Source organism: Brachyhypopomus gauderio, chromosome 13, assembly GCF_052324685.1.
Source record: "Brachyhypopomus gauderio isolate BG-103 chromosome 13, BGAUD_0.2, whole genome shotgun sequence".
NCBI classification, from domain to species: Eukaryota; Metazoa; Chordata; class Actinopteri; order Gymnotiformes; family Hypopomidae; genus Brachyhypopomus; species Brachyhypopomus gauderio.
The window spans coordinates 6,354,119-6,373,616 of record NC_135223.1 but is presented as its reverse complement, the minus strand read 5'-3'; the positions used below and the strand labels follow the sequence as shown (position 1 = coordinate 6,373,616).

The 19,498-nt window shown below is 44.8% G+C and overlaps 1 long non-coding RNA gene across 1 annotated transcript; it reads right to left on the bottom strand.

The window, feature by feature from the left end:
• Positions 1-1,701: 1,701 nt before the first annotated feature.
• On the bottom strand, positions 1,702-14,883 carry LOC143473855 (uncharacterized). Its single transcript, XR_013120640.1, has 3 exons — positions 14,817-14,883; positions 2,409-2,498; positions 1,702-1,872 (listed from the first exon to the last, which is right to left on the bottom strand). It is a non-coding gene; the product is annotated as an uncharacterized LOC143473855 (long non-coding RNA).
• Between the last annotated feature and the right edge of the window lie 4,615 nt (positions 14,884-19,498).

Genomic DNA, 19,498 nt, shown 5'->3' with positions numbered 1-19,498 from the left:
CAATTGTGGGCCACCTGTAGAGGTCAGTATGAAGCTGGCACAGTCACATGGTCACAAGCTATCATGGCCCAGACACACCCCACTGCCAGTGGCCGAGGTCACCGGGATCCTTCCTTTCCATCAATCTGGCTTCAAGCTACATTTGCTGTCTAACATTATAACTTTGGGTCTTTTAAAAATGTAAAATAATTTTTCAAATACCATTTAACAAGGAGAGGTTGTGCAGACAAAGATTTAAGTCTTGGAACACTGAGAGCAGGATCACCGTCCACAGGATTTGACCCTGCGTGCCCTGTGGATCATCACGGCAGACTGTTCTGAGCTGAATCACTGCAGACGCATCCATTCACAATTGGATCTCATTTTAAGGCAACATTAGAGATAATAGCAGCTCTCCGTGGACAAAGAGATTCACATTAGCGTCCTGTTACAGCCTCAGAAAAATAACACAGTTCTGAGAGAAAACATACTTCAGATTTATGTGTATTATAAAACAGTTTGTTACTTTCAGCTATAAATCCTCATTACAGCAATGTAAATTGCAATATATGATTATAAACATTTAGGTACAGTAATGAAGGATTATGTGAGGTTTTACATGCATTTATAAACGCTTTAAATGCACTTAATATGCATTATGATTACTGGGCTCAAAGAAAATGACATTTGAATAAAATGTTTTCAGTGTGAAACTCAAAACACTCTTGAGTTGAACAGCTGTGCAGCTTTTAAAATCTTCCTCACACAAGGTGTAAACACAGCACCAAGATGTCTCAGACGTCTCATTTCAGCCGCACAGCCATTCGACAGGTCTGAGCCAGACAGCTGGCCACATGAGGTCCTGGATGAGGCGAGGACCCCTGACACCAGCCGAGACACCCGCCCGCTCATCCCGCCAGTGTGGCAAAGCCCTGTCGTCTCTAACAAGGAGCGGAGGGACGACCTCGCCGGTGTCCAGAGCCGCCTGGCTGTCTCTGAAGGACGAGAGGAAACACTCTCTATAATATTAAATGAGGTCCGGGTCACTGGGTTCTTAGAGCTGGGGCTGCTATCTCAGGCTTGGCCTCAAGGGGGAGCTAATTTGGTGACTGCCTGGCTTCCTGCTGATGACTCTTGATCGGCTAGTCTGTAGTGGATTCTAATCAGATCTTTGACTATCAAGTTTATATGTCCTTTCGATCTGCCATTCAGTACATGAAACCATACCCCAATGAAACATTTGTAAATATGTGAATTATATTATTTCTTAAACTCATTGTTAAAGACAAGAAATTGTGTGATGTATCAAGTAAGAAAGATTGTATCATTTGTAAATAGCATTAATTTTGAGGGTCAGTAATGTCAAGTGTTATGAAGTGCTTATTAGTAATCATTATTAGGAATCAAAAGTCATTAGCAATTGTACACAATAAATGTAAAATTCCATTTCACAGTGAAGAAAAGCCTGCAATTTATGAATAGAAACAAAAGACAATTCTTAGCTGTATCGTGAAGGGATGATGCCATATGGCTGGCTTCTTCCTGAAGTGTGAACTAATCTCAGTAGTGTTCTACAGAAGTGCAGCCTCTTTCAGAGTGAGTGTGACATATGTATCCAGCCCCGCCCCCAATGTCAGCCCCACCCTCTAATATCAGCCCTGCCCCCCTAATGTCAGCCCCACCCATCCACCACCAAGGGAGGCCAGAGCAGAGTGTCTCCAGTCTCCAACGTTCAGAAACAGCCCCCAACACATCCATCCTCAAGGATGTGGGGGTTACGAGGTCTTCACCAGCTGTGCTGTCACTCAAGAGCCCTGGTAGGTTCTGGCAGGACACACACGTGCCAGGGCCACTGGGGAACGCTGAAGTGATGGCCGTCCTGTCCGTGCCTGTCTGAATATAGAAGACCAGAGTGATGGTGCCTGACCAAATCTGCACACTCATGTTTATTAAAGTAAGACTCCACCGGGTAACACCCGACGTCAGTCAGAAAGGTGCACCGCTGTTCCTAAACACCAATATTTTAGCCAACACCAACACCTCAGCCAAAGACACCCTAAACACCAACATAATTTTTTGAAAAGAGCAAGTTTACAAACAAGGAAACATTAGAATCTGTAAAGAGACATTATTATTATTATTATTATTATTATTATTATTATTATTATTATTATTATTATTTATTCTTATGCCCGGGCAGGTAGTTGTGGCCGCTAACAATCATCACACTTTTACAAGGGTTTCATTCCTTTAAATCCGAAAACTGTAAAAGGCAGAGAAGTTCTGGGCATGTTCGGGGTTCATACCCCGCCGGGTCAGACATTTGTTCTTGTTAGACTTCCCAGACGCATTCCACAATTAAGGGTTACTTTCTTTGTATGAGACTTCGATGAGATTAAGAACGCCTTGTTTGAGAAGTCAGTGCTTACGGGTAATCTCTCCTGAGTACTGTGTGACAGCTTCTCCCACATCTGCGTGCAGACGTGACGCTGTTAATCGCTGCTTTCTTGCAGGTTATGCTGTTGATAGAGATTTTAGTTTTACACTTCCACATTTAATTTGCATGAGATTTGTTGGCACTTTAAACATTTTTCCTAGACAATTTTTGGCATATTTACAGTCCATGAATAAATAAACTATAAATACAAACGTATAGAGACCTTCTTTTCACAGTTGATCTAATTTTACATATTTGTTTGAAACAGTATGCTTTATAAGTTGAAGCTTCTTTAGCAAAGTTAAACCCACCTTAAATGTCATCGTCATCATTAAGAAAGCTTTCAAGAGTAAAAGAAAGGTTATGCTGACATGTTCTCTGAGCTGTCAGTCAGATTCTCTCTTTCACTAACATCCACATACACACAAACACACTCTTTTTCTCCCTCACACACTCCCTCGCTCTCCCTCCCTCTCTCTCTGCAGGTGGTCCTCAAAACATTTGAAGGAAAGTGTCGCTTTTGTAGCAGAAACACTGACAAGTTGAAAAGTGAGCCAGAAAACACCTTAACACATAGCAAAAGAACTTCCCCAAACACCTAAATAAGGAGCAGACACACCTTCATCTAGTTGAGAGTACCCCACATTCTCTGGGGTGCTTTACGACCTGTTTTGTCATTCGTCAGGAAGACGTCATCTGACAGTCTGTTGGAGCATCTTTTGTACCACTGACAACAAGCCCAGAGGAAGAGGGCTGTTCTTTAAACAGTACTGCGGAGAAAGGCGTGGCCATCACCGAGGAGCACCTCACGGCGCTGCACGCTGTCTCACACATATCACAGAATCGTCTGACAATACACAATAGAGCATACCACTGGCCAGCAGATCAAAACACCATGCAAGAAGAAAGACACTCACTATGCTACATTAAAATTTCGAAGGTGCTTATGAGGAACTAAACGTAATAAATAGAGAAACACTTATATACTTAATGATATGACATACGCTGAACGGACAGTGAGGTTTCCTAAACAGTGGGACACTAGGACAGTGACGAAAACAATATTCTGTCCAGCTCCGTTTGGACTTTGAGCCAATGGAGTCAAATATAGAGTCAAACATTACTGCAGAATAATTCATAATTAATTTAATAATTGAGCACTCATGTAAAGCTGAGTACTCATAAAAAGCACCTTAGGTCGCAGCTCGATGATCGATTTTGTAATTGCGTCATCGGACTTGCGACTGTGTGTCTTGGACACTTAGATGAAAGAGGAGCTGAACTGTCAACCGATCACCACATAGTGGTGAGTTGGATCAGATGGTGAGTGAGGATGCCAGACAGACCTTGCAGACTCAAATGTATTGTGAGAGTTTGCTGGGAACGTCTGACAGAGGAACCTGTCAGAAAGGTCTTTAACTCCCATATCCAGCAGAGCTTTGACTGAATCCCAAGGGAGACCGGAGACATTGAGTCCGAATGGGCCTTGTTCCGCGCCTCCATTGTCAATGCGGCAGACCGGAGCTGTGGCCGCAAGGTTATTGGTGCCTGTTGTGGTGGGCACCTCGGGTAAGAGAGGCTGTCATGCTGAAGAAAGAGTTCTATCGGTCTGGTTGACTCGTGGGACTCCGGAGGCAGCAGATGAGTACAGGAGGGCCAAACGGATCGCAGCTTTGACCATCGCTGAGGCAAAAACTTGGGTGTGGGAAGAGTTCAGTGAGACCATGGAAAGTGACTTTCGATTGGCTCTGAGAAGATTCTGGAAAACCGTCAGGCAACTCAAGAGAGGAAGCGGTTCCCGACTAACATTGTATACAGTAGGGCTGGGGAGCTGCTGTCCTCAACTGGGGATGTCATTAGGCAGTGGAAGGAATACTTTGAGGATCTTCTCAATTCCACCACCGTGTCTTCCATAGAGGAAGTAGAGCTGGGGGACTCGGATGCGGGTTTGCCCATCATTTGGGCTGAGATGACCAGGGTAGTAGGTAGAAGATAGGTAGTTAGAAATTCTTTCCAGCCTGAGTTCCTTAAGGCTTTGAATGTTGTAGGACTGTTCTGGCTGACACGTCTTTGCAACATCACATGTACATCGGGGTCAGTGCCTCTGGACTGGCAAACTGGGATGGTGGTTCCCCTTTTTAAGAAAGGGGACCGGAGGGTGTGTTCCAACTATCAGGAGATCACACTCCTCAGTCTTCCTGGTAAGATCTATGTTGGAGTTCTGGAGAAGAGAGTTCGGTCGATAGTCGAATCTCGGTTACAAGGCAAGGCAAGGCAAGTTTATTTATATAGCACCTTTCATACACAATGGTCATTCAAAGTGCTTTACAAATGAAAAGAAAACACAGAAAAATGTAAAACAATAGATTTAAGAAATTAATCACATATATAAAGAAAAATATATAATAAAATAACATAGAATGTAAAAAGTACAGTAAATAAAATAATAAAAAGTAAATAAGATCTAAAGGGGGGGAGCAAAGATAAGAACAGTAAAAATAAAATGTTAGACTTAAACATAAAAAAAGAAACAAACACAATAAAATCTAAAATATGAAGCATGATTAAAACAGTAGATTTAAAGGAAGTTAAATTAATGAAGATAAAAGTGCCGTTACAGAGTAAAGGTAATTAAACTGAGCTGAAGGCCTGCTCAAACATGAAGGTTTTCAGTCTGGATTTAAAGGTATCTAGTGTTGGGGCTCTTCTAATGCTCTCTGACAACCGGTTCCATTTCTGAGCAGCGTAGTAGCTAAACGCCGCCTCTCCATGTTTAGTTTTTACCTTAGGCTGCACTAACTGACCAGTTCCTAATGATCTGAGAGTTCTGCTCGGCTCATATTGTTGGAGCACATCCAATAAATATACTGGTCCTACACCATTAAGACATTTATAGACCAGTAATAGTACCTTAAAGTCTATCCTGTAACATACGGGTATCCAGTGTAAGGATTTAAGGATGGGAGTGATGTGCTCCCTTCTTTTACTCCTAGTGAGAACAAGAGGAACAATGTGGGTCCTGTAAGCCTTGCGAGGGTCCTAGAGGGTGCATGGGAGTTCGCTCAACCAGTCCACATGTGTTTTATGGATTTGGAGAAGACATTCAACCGTGTCCCTCGGGGATTCCTCTGTGGTGCTCCAGGAGTATAGGGTATGGGGTCCACTGCTACGGGCTATCCAGTCCCTGTACAAACAGAGCAGGAGCTTGATTCACACTGCCGGCAATAAGTCAGACTGGTTCCTGGTGGGAATTGGACTCTGCCAGGGCTGCCCTTTGTCCCAGATATTGTTCATAACTTTAATGGACAGAATTTCTCAGCATAGCTAAGTGGTGGAAGGGGTTGGGCTTGGTGACCTCAGGATTCCACGTCTCCTTTTTGCGGATTATGCGGTCCTGTTGGAATCATGGTGCCAGGACCTACAGCTCTTGCTGTATCAGTTTGCAGCTGAGTGCGAGTTTGCGAGACGGATGAGAATCAGCACCTCTAAAACTGAGACCATGGTACTGTTGGACAAGGGTGGAGTGCCCTCTCTGGGTCGGGAATGAGTCCATGGGTTCTTGTACACAAGTCAGTGAAGGATGGAACGAGAGATTGACAGGCGGATCGTTGCTGTGGCTGCAGTATTGCGGATGCTGTACCGGACCGTAGTGGTGAAGTGAGAGCTGAGCCAAAAGGCAAAGCTCTCGATTTACTGGTCATTCTACGTTCCGACTCTTATCTATTGTCACAAGCTCTGGGTAGTGACCAAAAGAATGAGATCGCGAATACAAGAGGCCGAAATGAGTTTTTTCTGCAGGGTGTTCGGGCTCTCCCTTAGAGATAAGGTATGGAGCACAGTCATCTGGGTGAGGCTTGGAGTAGAATCAATGCTTCTCCACGTAGAGAGGAGCCAGTTGAGGGTTCGGCATCTACTCCAGATGCCAGGCATGTCCAACTGGAGAAGACCCTGGGGAAGACCCAGGGTACGCTGGAGAGATTATATCCTCCCAGAAGAGCTAGAAGAAGTGGCTGGGGAGAGGGAAACCTGGGCTACTGCACTGTGACCTGAACCCGGGATAAAGCGGATGAAAATGGATGGATGAATAGATGTAAAGTTGTGGTGTGGTATCATTTGATTACCGTGAATATGAGATTGTTTGCTGAAAATGTATAGGTGAATATCAATCAATATCAATCAAGCACAGGGAGTTCAGGTCCAAACACAGGGAGTTCAGGTCCAAGCACAGGGAGTTCAGGTCCAAACACAGGGAGTTCAGGTCCAAACACAGGGAGTTCAGGTCCAAGCACAGGGAGTTCCCGTCTAAGCTCGAGCAAGAAGCCATGCTTGATGTCACCCTCGACGACCACCCTCGACGACCACCCTCGACGACCACCCTCGACGACCATCCTCGACGACCATCCTTGCTCCCTTGCCTTGTGCTCACAGGAGTTGTACTAACATTAAATTGTCCAACGTGGAGGTGACTATTAGTGTCCAGCGTGGAGGTGACTGTAGAATGGGCCATAAACATGATGATTAGGTGTTTAGCGGCCGGTGTGCATCTGTGGCCTCACTGACAGGGTTAATTAATGGAGGGAGAGGTGACCACACTCCCTCACTGACAGGGCGGAGTTAATTAATGAGGTGAGAGGTGACCACACCCCCAGCAGATCTACAGCCCCACCCTAGATATACGGATGCAGCAGATTTCACACACATACACACACACAAACTCATACAAACACACACAATCATACACACTCATTCACACTCACCCAGACCCATACAAACTCAGACATATACACACATTCACTCACACACACAAGCACACACACACACACACACACACCCTTACACACCCCTACATAAGCATGTTCTGACAGAACAGACAGACAGCTTTAAGCTGGTCTGCTACAGTCCCAGAGATAAAAAACAAGGCTGAAATCCTGGCCAGATCGATCCAGTGAGCTCCCAATCCTTCACGGCCGTACAGCTGCCACATGATTTAGTCGTCTTAAAGAAGAGCAATACACTGAACTTGAAAATCCATTTTCACAGCTTTCAACACACTGCTCACAGCGGCCTTCTCGTTATGTACAAAGAGAGAAGATGAGAGATAGGAAGACAGAGAGAGGGATAGAGAGAGAGAGAGGAAGTGGGAGAGGGGGCAGAATTTGGTAGAGGGAGAGAAAAGGAGAGTTTGGGAGGGGGAGTAACCTTTGGGACAGGGAGCAACCTTCATGCTAAAGTTACTTTTGTGCATTCAGATATAATCACTCTTACCACAGTCTAATGCTAATAAATCATAAATCACAAAGCCGGTCTCACAGTTCCAGTAGACTGTTCAAATAAGTCTTCACCACAAAGACAAGTCATCTCTCTCTCACACAGATCCCAGCTGCAGCCGCAGAGACGGGATCAGCAAAGTCACACACCGCACCCAGGGACTGAGTCTGGATCTGGGGCCCGTTCCTGCATAGTTAACACAGAGCACAGCCACAGTGGAGTGAATACGCACTGGGACACGGACGTGCCATTGGGAGAGAGAGCAAACCAACATGGGTCAAAGAAGGAGTGTGAGAGAGAGGGATGGAGGAGAGAGAGAAAGAGATGCGAGGGAGAAATGAAGAAAAAGAAAATGAGGAGAGAGAGTGAATGCAGAGTGGACATGACCCCCACCTCTACATCCACATCCACCCCTGCACCATCACCCCCACCTCCACACACCTAGTCCCCACACTGCACCATCACCCCCACCTCTACACACCTAGTCCCCACACTGCACCATCACCCCACCTCTACACACCTAGTCCCCACACTGCACCATCACCCCCACCTCTACACACCTAGTCCACACACTGCACCATCACCCCCACCTCTACACACCTAGTCCCCACACTGCACCATCACCCCCACCTCTACATACCTAGTCCCCACACTGCACCATCACCCCACCTCTACACACCTAGTCCCCACACTGCACCATCACCCCACCTCTACACACCTAGTCCCCACACTGCACCATCACCCCCACCTCTACACACCTAGTCCCCACACTGCACCATCACCCACCTCTACACACCTAGTCCCCACGCTACACCATCACCCCCACCTCTACACACCTAGTCCCCACGCTACACCATCACCCCCACCTCTACACACCTAGTCCCCACACTGCACCATCACCCCCACCTCTACACACCTAGTCCCCACACTGCACCATCACCCCCACCTCTACATACCTAGTCCCCACACTGCACCATCAGCCACCTCTACACACCTAGTCCCCACACTGCACCATCACCCCCACCTCTACACACCTAGTCCCCACACTGCACCATCACCCCCACCTCTACATACCTAGTCCCCACACTGCACCATCACCCCCACCTCTACACACCTAGTCCCCACACTACACCATCACCCCCACCTCTACACACCTAGTCCCCACACTGCACCATCACCCCACCTCTACACACCTAGTCCCCACACTGCACCATCACCCCCACCTTAACACACCTAGTCCCCACACTGCACCATCACCCCCACCTCTACACCCCTAGTCCCCACACTGCACCATCACCCCCACCTCTACACACCTAGTCCCCACACTGCACCATCACCCCACCTCTACATACCTAGTCCCCACACTGCTCTGAAGGGATGTAAGGCAGGGTGGAGTAACCAGGGGAGTGTGCTCATCTGCGGGGACCGTGCCAGATTTGGAACACTGCCCGAGTTCATAAATACACAAAGGGAAAAAACATATGGAAAATAAGCTGGCGTGTATCATTAACAGCTCTCCCTACTCCCACAGAAACACTCAGGACTGTGTAGTCACCAAAAACAGTAAAAGCCACCTGTAGTTCTGGCCGAGTCGGAGGGGATGTGGGGACTCTTTAGGGACAAAGAACTTAATTTCACCTCTTGACAGTAGCACAGTGATAACAGGTTTTCGTCCTTTCTCTCTCAGTGCATTCACTGTAAAATCACTAACCGCACAGAACAGTACAGAACAGTACAGAACAGCACAGAACAGTTCTAGAAGAGTTCTAGAGAAAAATCAACTGTTACGAAATTCAAACATTTATAGTTGCCTTTCTGGACACCACATACAATTATTGTAATGAAGGCAACAATCTTGCAGTAAAGAAAATGTGTTTTTATTTACTACTCAGTTAAGGAACAATCACAAAAAATCTAAGAGATGATAAATGGTTTAATGAAAGAATTAAGGACATTAACACTTAGAATCAAAAAAGCACAAAACACATAACGACAACTGACATTAATTGAGGGGTCTGTCAATACAAAGAGTTTTTGGGAGCACAAACACTTAATAAATCTAAATCAGAAGAACTGGCTATTCAGAATAGTGACATATCAATAACATGTTTTAAGTAATTCTAATCAATTACCCACCAACTCAAGACCTGAACAAACACATATAATAAAAGACTGTCAATAAACGATTTCCATAATCCCTTGGACTCCACCATTACTGAGCAGGAACTTAGAAAAATCTGGAAATGCAAGTGAGCCTGAAGGCATTTTAACTGACATGATTAAACACACAAGTGAAATGTTCCGATTGGCCATGCTCCAACCCTTCAACATGATCCTGAGTATAGGTTACAGCCCTACATCTAGAGTCAAGGTCCTGTAACAGCCGTTTTCAAAAGTGGAGATGAATTATTACTGAGGCATCTATGTGAACTGTAATTGGGGAAGGTACTATGTAGTATTACTTATTCAAGACTTATAGAAGTACGGTGTCTTGTCCTTATGACGCACCATGTCTTGAGTAAAATTGGATTCATGCCAAATCACTGCACATCAGATCAAATTTATACCTTATACACCCTAATTCGCCTGCATATTAATCAGAACAAAACAAAATATTTGTAGGTTTCGTAGCAAAAAAGCTTTTAACACAGTTTGATGGTCTGTTCTACAAATGACTAAAAAGCGGTGTAGGGGCAAAACATGTAATAAAACATTATTAAATCCATGTAACCAATAGGCAGTGTATAAACACTGGCAACAAAAGAACCCCATTCTCTTCTCAGGAGTGTGGAGTGAGTCAAGGGTGCAGCTTAAGTCCAACATCATTCTACATCTAATGAATTGGCCACCTGCTGGAGCAGTACTGCGAGAACTGGGCCCTGGACCTGCTGGAGCAGTACAGCCTGACCTGGTCCCTGGATCTACAAAGTTCTGCAATGACAAGATCTGAGCAAAGAAAAGAGCTGCCTCACACAGTCTGTCCCCTCACACAGTCTGTTCCATCAGACAGTCTGTCCCCTCACACAGTGTCCCCTCACACAGTCTGTCCCCTCACACAGTCTGTCCCCTCACACAGCTGGTCCCCTCACACAGTCTGTCCCCTCACACAGCTGGTCCCCTCACACAGTCTGTCCCCTCACACAGTCTGCCCCCTTACACAGTATGTCCCCTCACACAGCCGGTCCCCTCACACAGTCTGTGCCCTCACACAGTATGTCCCCTCACACAGCCGGTCCCCTCACACAGTCTGTCCCCTCACACAGCCGGTCCCCTCAAACAGTCTGTGCCCTCACACAGTCTGTCCCCTCACACAGCCGGTCCCCTCACACAGTCTGCCCCCTTACACAGTCTGTCCCCTCACACAGTCTGTGCCCTCACACAGCCAGTCTCCTCACACAGCTCGTCTCCTCACACAGCCGGTCTTCTCACACAGTCTGTCCCCTCACACAGCTGGTCCCCTCACACAGTCTGTCCCCTCACACAGTCTGTCCCCTCACACAGCTGGTCCCCTCACACAGTCTGTCCCCTCACACAGTCCGTCCCCTGACACAGTCTGTCCCCTCACACAGCTGGTCTCCTCACACAGTCTGTCCCCTCACATAGCTGGTTCCCTTCACATATGATCCTGACACTACATTAATTAGTGGTGGACAGTAACAAAGTAAATGTAATTCGTTACTGTACTTAAGTAAATGTTTTGTGTTTTTTTTACTTTATCAATCAATCAGTCAAATTTTATTTATATAGTGCTTTTTACAACAGTTGTTGTCACAAAGCAGCTTTACAAGTGTCCCGAGTCCAAGCCCCCAGTGAGCAAGCCAAGGGCGACAGTGGCAAGGAAAAACTCCCTAAGGGCATGAGGAAGAAACCTTGAGAGGAACCAAGACTCAGGGGGGGAACCCATCCTCCTCTGGCCGACGCCGGTCACCATGACAACAATTTAAAAAGAGAGAAAAAAGGAAAAGAGGAAAAGATGTGAGGGATAAATAAAGTCCATCTTGGTGTGTATTTATAAACATGAGTTCTTTATGTAATTCCTGTTCAGTCCCAAACGTCTTGATGGTTGGTAATGTTGGTAATGAGGGCCCAGTGTAGTGGGTTTATCCTTCATCCACACTGGTTAGTCAGGGCAGTGGGTTGATCCTCCATCATATCTGGTTAGGCAGGAGGTGGCCGGCCCAGGATGGATCTCTGCAAAGGCTCGTCTCTCCTCATCTCAGATCACCTCCTTTCTGGAGTGTGGCAGCAACTCCGGCATTAAATTAAATTATTACAGCCTAGCTAAAAAGACAGAACCAGAAGGTACCATAGGCTTGGGAGCATTCTGAGACATTGGCATCCATCCACTGCACTGTCGACAAACTTGAGTGACCACGAGCAGTGACAGGATGACAGCACCAGTGCCCCAGCCCTTCATCTATGAACCCCTGGATCTGTACCTTTATCTAAGGGGGCATATTCGTTATCAAACGCTAAACTAAATAAGTGGGTTTTCAACCTAGACTTAAAAATTGAGACTGTTTCAGAGTCCCAGATGCATTCTGGAAGGTTATTCCAAAGCTGGGGGGCCTTATAAGAAAAGGCTCTTCCGCCTGCTGTTACCTTATTAATTGTTGGAACTAATAAGAGGCCAGCACCTTGTGATCTTAGTGGACGTGGGGGTTTATAATAGGAAATAAGTTCCTGGAGGTAATCAGGAGCAAACCCATGCAGTGCTTTAAAATAATTTTAAAATCAATACGGAATTTAACTGGGAGCCAATGCAGGGCTGATAAGACCGGTCTGATATGATCAAATTTTCTAGTTCTAGTCAGAACTCTGGCTGCGGCATTTTGAACTATTTGAAGTTTATTTAGATTCCTATTTGAGCATCCTGACAGTAATGAGTTACAGTAGTCTAATCTGGAGCTAACAAAGGCGTGCACCAATTTTTCTGCATCATGCTGCAATAATGCCTTTCTTAACTTGGCAATGTTGCAGAGATGTAGAAAAGCTATCCTAGTAGTATTATCTATGTATTCATCACATGATAGGTCAGAGTCGAGTATGACACCGAGATTTTTGGCTACTGAGCCAGGTGTAATGGGGTAGTCTGCAAGATTAGGCATTAGATCTGGTATTTTCTGTCTTGTGGCCTTTGGGCCCAAAAGGAGAACTTCTGTTTGGTCCTCATTTAGTTGAAGGAAGTTCAGAGACATCCAGCATTTAACATCTCTTTTGCAGGCCTCAATTTTTCCTAAACTGAGTTTGTCATCAGGTTTGGCTGATATATAAAGTTAAGTGTCATCTGCATAGAAGTGAAAATTGACACCATGTTTGTTTATAACTGTGCCCAATGGTAGCATATATAATGTAAATAATAGTGGTCCCAAGATGGAGCCTTGCGGGACCCCATATTTCACTTTTGTACGTTTGGATGGAATATTATTGAGCTCTACAAACTGACAGTGATTAGTTAAATAAGAATTAAACCATGAAAGGCCTGTGCCTGAGATTCCAACCTAGCATTCTAACCGTTCTAGCAAGATCCTGTAATCTATTGTGTCGAAAGCTGCACTAAGATCAAGAAGCACTAACAGAGATACATAGCCTTGATCTGAGGCAAGGAGGAGATCATTAGTTACTTTACCTAGGGCTGTTTCAGTACTGTGCTGGGGCCTAAATCCAGATGGAACTTTTCAAATATGTGATTCCTATGCAGATATGAGCATAATTGCTGAGCTACAACTTTTTCTATGATCTTGGATATAAATGATGTGTTCGAAATGGGTCTATAATTAGATAGTACAGTTGGATCAAGATTTCATTTCTTGATCAGAGGTTTAATAACTGCTAATTTACATGATTTGGGCATGTGACCTATTGTAATGGATAAGTTAACTACTGTTAGAAGGGGTTCAGTTACAGCTGGTAATACCTCCTTTAATAATTTTGAGGGAACCGAATCTACTGTGCAAGTAGTACAATTTAATGATGAAATTATTTTCTCTGATTGTGGGAGTGGATGAAAAGCATCAAGCTTTTCTCCCAATGTAAAATTTAAATCCATATCGACCAAACCAGATGGCATACCAGTTGGACTACCAATAAAACGTTTTATATTTTGTCTAATATTCTCTATTTTATTATCAAAGAAATATATAAATACATTACTAGTGAGGTTTACTGGAATCAGGTTGTGCACCTGCTTGATTTTTACTCAAGTATTTACCTTTTTTGTCATTTTACTTTTACTCCACTACATTTCAAAGTGAAATATCTTACTTTTTACTCCACTACATTATGTGAAAGCTGTTGTTACTTCAGGCTTCATGTGTTCAACAAAGTGATGTCAAAACAAAAGAAGCGCAAAGCACGTGCACCAATCAGCGTACAGTTCAACGATAATGCAACAGCATACAAGTCTGAAAGAAAATATACCTACTTAATATGGATGAATCTACTGGTCGTAACGTGCCACACAGTCCATGGCCTTGTTTTAAGTAGTCGAGGAAAAAAGACTCTGTATCATATGATTTCTTCCTCCAAACACTCCCCATCCAATTTAAGGAACCATGTAGATGTAAGATAATTTCTTAGGCCTACTGGTCATTTATCTTAATGAGAAATCTAACAAAATCTTGCAGCAAACCGTTTCTTTGTGTATGTTAAAATAAGTCCGATGTTATCATTGTATCCATCTAAGTAGGCAATTGCTAGTACTCAACCGAAAACTGGCTTAGCAATGCACTCGGCATGTAGCTAGCTAAGTTAGCTAGCTAGTTATTGGTTTTACCATAGTTCATAGTATTTGGAGCTTCCAGGTAAATGCATTGATATTGTAAAATAATAAACATTTGAATATAGCACTTTACGTTAGAAAACAAATTATATTTAGTAGGTTTTACATGCTGAGCATGGTGCTAAAACAGTTAGCAGGTAGTTGTTAGTTGACATTTTGTCTTAAAGTTTGTGCTTTTGCACAACACTATAATCATAGAATTAATAATATTAAAATATTTGTCCACATAAGATAATCTAACTGATGGAACGTTACTTTCAATACTTAAGTACATTTGAAGGCCAATACTTTTGTACTTTTACTCAAGTAGAAGTCTAAAGGGAGGACTTCTGTACTGAAGTAATGTTTTACCTTGGGTATCTGTACTTTTACTCAAGTACATGGTTTGTGTACTTCGTCCACCACTGCTAATACGAACCAATTAGCATAGCTTCATAGCGCCAACCCGCCCTTCCCCGCGCGCTCTGCGCACCTCGTTACTGTTTCTCTGTACACCGCAGAGTGAGTGACATCTCCCCGTAAAGACATCAAAAAGGCAGAAGTCCTCTGGTGCCCAGGGTAGAAAAATTAGAAAAGTGGAGGAAGAAAGGCGGCAAAAAACAGGTAATATAATATGATATAATATTATATGTAATATATGTTAATAACGCTTCACCAATAATTTGTATTTTTCCTATAAATCGGCTTTCAAATCCACTTTTCGCACTTGTGCTTGAAAAAAAACCTCAGCGGTGAAATAAAAAATCTACCAATCAGAATATTTCACACCGTTGTTTCTAGGTAAAAGAGAGAAAGGCCCTTTTACATTGAGAGCTTTTATTATAGATTGGCAGTTTTATCAACCAATCATATTATCGAATTAGAATCGTGGGGGGCGTGCTCCAATGGTCTCTCATTTTTATTTGAAACAAATCCAAAATGTTGCCAATCTGTAGCTGTTGTGTTTTTCTTTGAAACCAGCTCGCTTGACTCACAACTAACACTCAATCGTCATTGTGGCTTTTTCCCTCTGTATGATCTTAGTGAAAACTGCCACTGTCATCATACTGCCCAAAGTTTAAAAATATTTTTTGTGCAACACCTTTATATTTATTGCTTGTTATATGGTAATATTTAAGTCATTTGCTTTTTATTTGTTTCTTTAATAGTGACACAATCAACCCGATGATTGATGATGCAGGGGGCGCCAACCAAAATCTCGCCTAGGGCACCACATTGGTCAGGGCCGGCTCTGACTATGAGTATACTTTTTTTTACTATAAATGTTCCAATTTAGTCCGAAAAAGTATAAAATTGGTATACTTTCTAGTCCACTTAAAGTATATGATCTGTATATATATACACTTGCTATACTTATACTGAAGTATACTTAATAAAATGAACTTTAAGTATACTACCTTTTTGCTAAGGGATTATTTATGACAAAGCTCTTTCTTGAAGTTCTGTTTTGAAACAAATGCAGATGAGGAGCTGATCTAAGATCAGGGGTGCAAATATGTGCTCCCTGCCTATAGACTGCTGGCTTCTACTACACACTGATCCAGGACTAGAATAGAGTTATACTGAAGCCACCATGTTCACCCAGACAATGGACTCCCACATATGCCTGCAAGGGTTTCTCTCCTTCCTGAAATACTCACTCACACAATAAATAGTTCCCTGACAAGAACATCAAGTGGTGGAAACTCATAAACCCAGTCTGAGCACGGTGAAGACATACATTCACACACACACACACACACACACACACACACACACACACACACACACACACACATGCACATCATCTCACACACACTCACATATGCACACGCACAAGCTGGCTGTGGCTACAGGGGATGGCAGTTCGAGAGGCGAATGTGTTTTCTGTTACTGCTCTCAAGGACGCTGGGACTGTAATTCATACCCAGTGTGTTCAGCCCTGCAGCCGAGAGGAACGTAGACTTCATGAGAGGTTTCCAGCTCTACTCCGCAGGGGCTAAAATGGGGGTTATTACCCCCACGCAAAAAACACAATTATTGTGGCTGGACAGGAAAGCACACAAGAGCCTGCACAAACTCTGACCCTCGGACAGAGCCAGATTTCCATTCAGTCAGACGACTCATAGGACATGAAGCAAAAAGTCAGGGGCCTAGAGATCTCACGTTCAGAATAACAGAAGAGACAGGACAGTCCCACAGAGATTCAGGACAACAGGAGAGATGACAAAGTCCTGCAGAGGTTCAGAGAAAGAGAAGAGACAGGACAGTCCTGCAGAGGTTCAGGACAGTGGGAGAGACAAGACAGTGCAGGTTCAGAGAAGGACATGCTGGTTAGCACTGCCATTACGTGAGAGACCCACTCTCTCTCTATCTCTCTCTCTCTCTTTCTCTCTCTCTCTCTCCCCTCCCCCCTCTTTCTCTTTCTTTCTCTCTCTCCCCCTCTTTCTCTCTTTCTCTCTCTCTCTCTCTCTCTCTCTCTCTCTCTCTCTCTCTCTCTCTCCATGTCTCACTTGTTCAGAATAGCCTCAGCAGGCAGGCATATGAACTGTAACTGTAACAGTGGGGTTGAACCTGGCTGACTCCTGTTCTCACCACCCTGATGACACACACACACACACACACACACACACACACACACACACACACACACACACACACACAGGGCCTGAGCTCTCTCCAGATGGTAGTCTGTGATCATTTATTAATGATGGAGTTCAGAGAGTTATTGCCAGCTGCTGCCAGGCTCCTCCCTGCCACCCCCCCCCTCCCACCGCACGCACACACACACATACACACACACACCCTACACACTCACACACTCCCTACACCCCCCACACACACACTCACACACTCCCATACACACACACACTCACACACTCCCTACACACTCACACACTCCCTACACACACACACACACAGACCCTACACACACTCCACTCACCACACACACACCCACAGATGTACACTACACTCACACACACATATACAGTACATACACAAAAGCTCACACACACACACACTTTCCCCCATACACTGCATATATAATCCCACACACAGGTTCACCTTCACACACACACACTTAGAGGTATGCATATAAATGCTAATGCAAACACACACTCAATTACGACGACATACGCCCTCTCAGTGAATCCATTCTACACACACTATGAATCTGTCATCTTGTAGAGGAAGGCCAGGTAGTGTATTAAGACACCACACGTCATCTCCTGTTACACTAACGGACAAGTTAATACCAGCTAGACACACAAAGGCCCGGCCTGGAGGTTTGGCATGGGCAGAGCTCTGGTAACGACACACACAGCCCGTGGAACTGTGCAGTAAAACTCTCTTCAGCATACACTGCACCATTTCTGAAAATGACTTCAAATTGTTTTTATACAAAACACGAGTGCTGGTTTACGTCGGAAGCTGAAGCTGGTTATTAGTTTCGGTTAATGGTCACTCACACAGTAGATTCCCAAAACACAGATCCTATATCCACCTCTGTGCCATTAGACTATACAGCACCAGCACCATTATTTACAGAGTAGCACTTGATAATTCAACATCCAGGAACTTCCCTGAGTCTGAAGGTGTCGACTCTTAGTCTATGAATCTTGATACATTGATACTACGTGAGGATTGATATGTAATATAAAATCATTGTTCAGTCTCATTTTATCTCGAATCTAAGATTTTTACGATAGTAAAAATGTTATTTTAGACATTTTTTCACAATTCTATACTACTTTATATACATGTTCCACTATTTCTATCAAACACTTTGGTAAACTTATTGCAAACATCAAAATGATTTGTTTATTTGAGTAAAGGTATGTTTTCATATAACAGATGAAAAGAATTGTAAAATGGAACCTCATATTTAGCTTTAGGACCATAAGTATTAATTCAGTAGGCTCAGGTCAAAGAGAAACTCATAAGAATGAGGATGGAGCCTGATGTGAACATTTTGATATGAAATATATTAGCATAATGGTATTAGTAATTATGTTAAGACAAATTTAAGAAAATATTGATAAATAGGTTAAAGGCCCTGAGATCTCAGAGGGTTAAAGGTCAGCCTGACAGACAGGGACTTACTGACACTGTTAGCACGGTTAGCATTTACACACATCTGCCACGGCGCTACACCACACACCCTCCTCCTCTCCCTCTCACACCACACACCCTCCTCCTCTCACACCACACACCACACACCCTCCTCCTCTCCCTCTCACACCACACACCCTCCTCTCCCTCTCACACCACACACCCTCCTCTCCCTCTCACACCACACACCCTCCTCTCCCTCTCACACCACACACCCTCCTCTCCCTCTCACACCACACACCCTCCTCTCCCTCTCACACCACACACCCTCCTCTCCCTCTCACACCACACACCCTCCTCCTCTCACACCACACACCCTCCTCCTCTCACACCACACACCCTCCTCCTCTCACACCACACACCACACACCCTCCTCCTCTCCCTCTCACACCACACACCCTCCTCTCCCTCTCACACCACACACCCTCCTCTCCCTCTCACACCACACACCCTCCTCTCCCTCTCACACCACACACCCTCCTCCTCTCACACCACACACCCTCCTCCTCTCACACCACACACCCTCCTCCTCTCCCTCTCACACCACACACCCTCTCCCTCTTACACCACACACCCTCTCCCTCTCACACCACACACCCTCTCCCTCTCACACCACACACCCTCCTCCTCTCACACCACACACCCTCCTCCTCTCACACCACACACCCTCCTCCTCTCACACCACACACCCTCCTCCTCTCACACCACACACCCTCCTCCTCTCACACCACACACCACACACCCTCCTCTCACACCACACACCACACACCCTCCTCCTCTCACACCACACACCCTCCTCCTCTCACACCACACACCCTCCTCCTCTCACACCACACACCCTCCTCCTCTCACACCACACACCCTCCTCCTCTCACACCACACACCCTCCTCCTCTCCCTCTCACACCACACACACCCTCCTCCTCTCCCTCTCACACCACA